This window comes from Heterodontus francisci, chromosome 42 (assembly GCF_036365525.1).
Source record: "Heterodontus francisci isolate sHetFra1 chromosome 42, sHetFra1.hap1, whole genome shotgun sequence".
Lineage (NCBI taxonomy): Eukaryota > Metazoa > Chordata > Chondrichthyes > Heterodontiformes > Heterodontidae > Heterodontus > Heterodontus francisci.
The window spans coordinates 15,694,034-15,701,177 of NC_090412.1; positions in this window are offsets into that span (position 1 = coordinate 15,694,034).

The following is a 7,144-nucleotide window of genomic DNA, read 5'->3' on the forward strand; positions in this document are numbered from 1 at the left end:
CATTGTTGGAAGTGTCGTCTTTTGGATGCAACATTAAACCAAAGCTCCATCTGCCCCCTCAGCTGGATGTAAAAGATCCCATGGCACTATTTTGAAGAAGAATGCGGGAGTTATCCCAGGCATCCTGGTCAATATTTATCCCGCTATGAACATCACAAAAACAAATTATTTGGTCATTATCTCATTGCCTTTTGTGAGAACTTGCTGTGCACAAATTGGCTGCTGCATTTCCTACATTACAACAATGAGTTCAAAAATATTTCATTGGCTGTAAAGTGCTTAGGGATATTCTGTGGTCATGAAAGCCCACCATATATATATCCGCAAGTCTTTTTCTTTTTTGTATGTCCAAAGTGAATTTTTGTCCCCATCAGAGCAGCCATGTTGCTGAAAAATTGAATATTTTTCCCTATTTTGTGGACCCAATACCAGCATCCAATGCTCCCAGAGTACAGCTCTCTTCACCATGCCCTCAACAATGCATCTTAATGTAATTTCCAGATCACTCACAGCTACAAATAACACCCTCCCCATACAAGTTTAACAAACAACAAATATTTGAGGTGTCACACAGGAGGCTTGTTGCAAAAATTAGGGCATACAGGATTAGAAGGATTGTGGCAGCATGGAATCAAAGTTGATTAAAGGATGGAAAAGAGATAGTGGTTAATGGATATTTTTTGGACAGGAGTAATATAAACATTGGTGTCATCCGGAGGTCTGTCTTGTCTGTCTTCTGCACCCATGGCCACTCCCATTAAGTGGACCCTGTGCTCTATTGCTATAACTAACACGTATATAAAGCAAGCAACTTCAATAAAATATTATATACTGATACATTGAAAGACACAATATTTGTTTAAAATTAAACCTGAAATTAATACTCAACTGTAATTAAAAGGCTTATTGTGATAATTCTTTTTCATTAAAAAAACACAGATCCATTGCCAGAAAAGAGAATGTGCAGCCACTAGTGAGTTAATGGGTTATTATTTCCTTATTGCTGCATATTACAGTTTCAACAAAATACTACATATTATAAAATAGTCAAACAGAAAATCTGCCACTGTTACTTACAGAGAGTGCTGGACTTAGTGAGTGTGGACAAACATGAGGTAAAGGGCAAGACCAGCATCAGGATCAGAGTTCTTTTCTCTTTCCATCTGTTCCATTCTCTGTTCCTCAATCTCTCGCGTCTCTGTATATTTAGGATGGGAGCTGCTAACCTTGACCTTCGCTGAGGCTGGTGTCTAATCCAAGGCAGGATCATCATTGCACAGGTGCTTGGACTATTTTTAACCAGAGCCTGAAATCCTAACCTCGAGCCTGAATTCTGGTTCCTGCTGGCACTGCAAAAATTCACATGTAAGACAGCCTGAGGCGTGTCGGGGAGGGGTTGATATATAATACACCCTGAGGAATCATAGAAACTACCATACAAATGGCAACTGTTCATCCCATCATGTCTGTGCTGGCTTTTTGAAAAAGCTACCTAATTAGTCCCACTATCCTGCCCTTTCTCCAGAGCTGTGCACATGTTTCCTTTTCAAGTATTTATTCCCTTTTGAAAGTGACTATTGAATTTTTTACCACCATCCTTTCAGGCGGAGCAATAAACATCATAATAAATTGCTGCATAACAAAGATTCCCCTCATATCACCTCTGGTTCTTTTACCAATTATCTTTAAATCTGTGTCTTCTGATTACCAACCTTCCTGCCAATGGAAACAGTTTTTCCATATTTACTCTAACTAAACACTTTGTAATTTTGAACACTCTTAAATCTCTACTTAACCTTTTCTGCTCTAAGGAGAACAATCCCAGCTTCTCTCATCTTTCCACATAACTGAGATCCCACATCTCTGGTATCATTCTAGCAAAATCCCTCAACATCATCATCCTTCAAGGCCTTGGCATACTTCTTAAGTGCGATGCTCAGAACTGGACACAATCTCATGAGACACAATACAGCCTGGGGTAAGTTGAGATGGGTTCTGCCTATAATACATCTTACTGACTCTGATCCATGACACTTGAATGCATTGATATTTGTTACTTGTTTATGAATGACCAATTTATAAAAATACTACCAAGTGATTTAAAAAACTATAACATAACCACTGGTTTACAAAATTCAGTCACTTGATGGTATCGTTTTATTCCTGAAGTAGACGACCCATTGATTATTGATTTATCAGGATACAAAGTATGTCTAACAATGAAGAGAAATTGCTCAATGCTGATTCATTCTTCTATTCAGATCATAACAGGAATTTGGCACCATGTCAGGACATTACAATGTGCAGAGTTGGCAAATGGTATCTGTTTCCACAGCGACTGCATACTATCATGCAGTTTTTATAATGATGTAACCGATATTCCAGGAGCCATGCAGTAAGTGACATTCCTGGAGCTTTGCAAACAGTCATGTTTAGTGATGTGTCATTATTCCAAAGAAAATCCCAACTGCTAATTAAGTGTCTTGGCAGTGGTGATGGCGGGTTGAGCTGACCAAAAACTACTCTATATATCAATTCTGCAAGCTGAAAGATCTTCACATCGCTTTCTCTTCACATTCCCTTTTCAAAAATGATTCTGTCATTTATTTCATGATAGAGTCATAGTCATAGAGTTTTGCAGCACAGAAACAAGCTCTTCGGCCCAATGCGCCTGCGCCGACCATCAAGCACCCATCCAATCTAATCCCATTTTCCCGCACTTGGCCCATAGCCTTGTATGCTATGGCATTTCAAGTGTTCTTCTAAATACTACTAAAATTTTGTGAGGGTTCCTGCCTCTACCACCTCTTCAGGCAGTGTGTTCCAGATTCCAACCACCCTCTGGGTGAAAAAATTTTTCTTCAACTCCCCTCTAAACCTCCTGCCCCTTACCTTAAATCTGATAAGATGGTTAAGTAGAGAAATTAAAGAAAACATCGGAAATCAAACAAATAGTTGTCGTATTTGGTGCAGAGTTATGACATCTCCAGTCTTGAGAACAAGATCGTTCCATCTCTATATAGTGATGCTCATTTTGATTATTACAAAAACACAACTTGGCTTTCTTTCACTTGGAATCATTTTTTAAAATTGCAGCATTTGGCTGAGTTTCAATTGGACTGTAAAGGGTGAAGCTGAACTGAGTGGAAACCAACAAAGCAGGCTGGATTGTTACATTATACTGTTGTCGTCTAGTGCAGACTGTGGTGAATAAAAATATTGCTGAAATGTTCAGTCTACTCACACTCTTTTAACAGATGTTAAATTGCCCAAAGTTTCAGGTTTTGAAACTGCAGAAAAACACCTGAGAAACTTTAGTGCAATCGACCGAGAAAACTAAACTCGTACTGAAACCGTGTACCTTTCTGGACATAGTTGAGACTGTGCCTGAGGGAATAATCCACTTGACCTCAGATGGAGAAATCCACATGGCCTTGCTCTAACTAACCTACCTTCCAGAAAAGCCCATTGACAGGAGTGACCACTGCACTGTAATTGTGAAAATAAAATCTTGTCTTCACAGTGAGAATCCAATATTCAGTGTGGAACTACCTTAACCGTGCTAAATGGGACAGGCTAAGGACAAATCTAGCAGCCAAAAACTCAACATACATGAGCTACCCTAAGCCATCAACTGCAGAACTGTAAATAACAAATATCTGTAACGTTATGGGCTAGCATATCCAGCCTCACTTCTCCCTCACCATTCAACAGGGAGGCCAACTTTGGTTCTAGGGGGATTTAAAAGGAGATGCCAGGAGCAGCATGAGGTCCACCTTAGAATGAGGCACCAACCTAGTGAAGCTACGATGCACAAAAAAGCAGAAAGGTGAAAACAGTTCTAACTGGTCCCATAACAAATAGATCAGAGTAAGTTCTGTAGCCCTACCTCATCCATTCATGAATGGTGCTGGACCATCAGGCAACTAACAGGAGGGAGAAGCAGGTCCTAGAACATTCCCATCCTCAATCAGCATTTCAGTGAAAGAGACAAGGCTGAAGTAGTTGCAAATATCTTTGACAAGAATCAGAAAAGGAACGATCCTACTTGACCCTCTTCTGTGCTCTCTGCCATGATAGATGATGGTATCCAGCCAAATTGCCACTTCAATTCACTCCACATGACATTAAGAAGCAGTTGCATCCACTGAACATTGAGGGTTATAGGCATGACAACATCTTGCCTGTAGTGTCAAAGACCCTTTGCATCACAGAGCCCCTTCCCAACACTGCCCCCTAGTTAGACTAGTCCGTGCAGTTATGACATAGGCATCTATCTGTCAATGTGGAAAATTGTCCAGTTTTTTCCTATGCACAACAAAGGACAAATCTAACCCTGCCAATTGCTACCATAGATCAACCTCACAGCTCCAGATCTCACTGTGAAGACAAGATTTTATTTTCACAATGACAGTGCAGTGGTCATTCCTGTCAATGGGCTTTTCTGGAAGGTAGGTTAGTTAGAGCAAGGCCATGTGGCTTTCTCCATCTGAGGTCAAGTGGATTATTCCCTCAGGCACAGTCTCAACTATGTCCAGAAAGGTTTCATTTTGAGTTTAGTTTTCTTGGTCGATTGCACCAAAGTTTGAATGCCAGAGGAGAGGTGAAAGTTACTGCCCTCCACATCAAGATAGCAAAATCAATGGTGGTCAGGGGGAAATCCCTGCAGTAGTTAAATCATACTGGATACAAAAGAAGATGATTGTGCTTATCAGAGGATGATTGCCACAGCTACAGGGAAACACTCCAGGTGTTACTTCGGGAAGTTTTCTCAGCCCAACCATCTTCAGCTGCTTCATCAGTGACCTTCTCTCCAACATAAGGTGAGAAATGGGGATGTGCATTGACAATTCTGTCATTTTGAACTCCATGCACAACTTCTGCAAATCATGGGAATATTACCATTCTTTTATCTTTGGCTCAAGGTCCTGATTCTCTATCTAACATTTTTGTGGGAGAGCCATCACATCTGTTCAAGGAGTCACAACACCACACTCTTGGGAAGACCAGAGAGGGCATTAAATGCAGCCTTGCCACATCACCCACATCCCAAGGGCAAAAAACCCATTTCAAAGTAATAACAAATACAACATTTTGAAATTGTACAATAAATTGGAACTCCTGAACCTTTGACAGTTCTTTATAACTCATTGCAATTTATTAATAATTTGATGGATAAATTCACAATGCAGGTAAAATGCTGCAAGCCAGTTAGAAATATTGAGAGAAATACAAATTGTATTTTGGACATCCTGATATTTACTTTTCCTCCATAAGACACCAGAAAAACCTTCAAACTTCTGCGACTCTTAGTGTAATATCTACTAGTTGACATTCCTGTTGTATTTACAGAAACGCAGTTCTCTCTTGGAATGCTGAGTTGGGTTTCCTCACATCTCCAATCTATTCAACATTAATTTAAAACAAATGTGTCTGTTCCCAGAACATTCCTGTTGCATTGGGTCAGTTGTGGCTCAGTTGGTAGCACTCTAGCCTCTAAATCACACCAGCATCGAACATCAAGCGACTGTCCACAGGACTGTCATTGACCTCATCTCCTCTGGAGATCTTACCCCTACAGCTTCCAACCTCACAGTCCCGCAACCGCGGACAGCCGGTTTCTACCTCCTTCCCAAAATCCACAAACAGGACTGTCCCAGCAGACTCATTGTTTCAGCCTGCTCCTGCCCCACTGAAATTATTTCTTCCTATCTTGACTCTATCTTTTCTCCACTGGTCCAGTCTCTTCCCACCTACATTCGTGACTCTTCTGATGTCCTAAGTCATTTTGACAGCTTCCAGTTTCCCGGCCCCCAACCGCCTCCTCTTCACTATGGACGTCCAATCTTTCTACACCTCCATCCCTCACCAGGATGGTTTGCGGGCTCTCTGCTTCTTCCTTGAACAGAGGCCCAACCAGTCCCCATCCACCACCACCCTCCTCCGCCTGGCTGAACTTATTCTCACATTGAACAACTTCTCCTTCAACTCCACTCACTTCCTTCAAGTAAAAGGTGTTGCCATGGATCCTAGTTATGCCTGTCTTTTTGTGGAATATGTCGAACATTCCTTGTTCCAGTCCTACTCAGGCCCCCTGCCCCAACTCTTTTTCCGGTACATTGATGACTGTTTTGGTGCCGTTTCCTGCTCCCGCCCCGAACTGGAAAACTTTATCAACTTTGCTTCTAATTTCCACCCTTCTCTCACCTTTACATGGTCCATCTCTGACACTTCCCTTCCCTTCCTCGACTTCTCTGTCTCCATCTCTGGGGATAGGCTGTCCACTAATATTCAGTATAAGCCCACCAACTCCTACAGCTACCTCGACTACACCTCTTCACACCCTGCCTCCTGTAAGGACTCCATTCCATTCTCCCAGTTTCTCTGTCTCCGATGCATCTGCTCTGATGATGCTACCTTCCATGACAGCGTTTCTGATATGTCTTCCTTTTTCCACAACCGAGGATTCCCCCCTACTGTGGTTGACAGGACCCTCAACCGTGCCCATCCCATTTCCTGCAACTCTACCCTCACCCCTTCCCCTCCCTCCCAGAACCGTGACAGGGTTCCCCTTGTCCTCACTTTCCACCCCATCAGCCTCCATATCCAAAGGATCGTCCTCCGCCATTTCCGCCATCTCCAGCGTGATGCCACTACCAAAGGTATCTTCTCCTCCTCTCCCCTATCAGCATTCCGAAGGGATCGTTCCCTCCGCGACACCCTGGTCCACTCCTCCATTACCCCCACCACCTTGTCCTCTTTCCCCTCCTGCAATTGCAGGAGGTGTAATACCTGCCCATTTACCTCCTCTCTCCTCACTATCCCAGGCCCCAAACACTCCTTTCAGGTGAAGCAGCGATTTACTTGTACTTCTTTCAATGTAGTATACTGTATTCGCTGCTCACAATGTGGTCTCCTCTACATTGGGGAGAGCAAACGCAGACTGGGTGACTGCTTTGCAGAACATCTCTGCTCAGTCCGAAAGCATAACCCTGAGCTTCCGGTTGCTTGCCATTTCAACACTCCCCACTGCTCACATCTCTGTCCTGGGATTGCTGCAGTGTTCCAGTGAACATCAACGCAAGCTCGAGGAACAGCATCTCATTTACCAATTAGGCACACTACAGCCTGCCGGACTGAACAT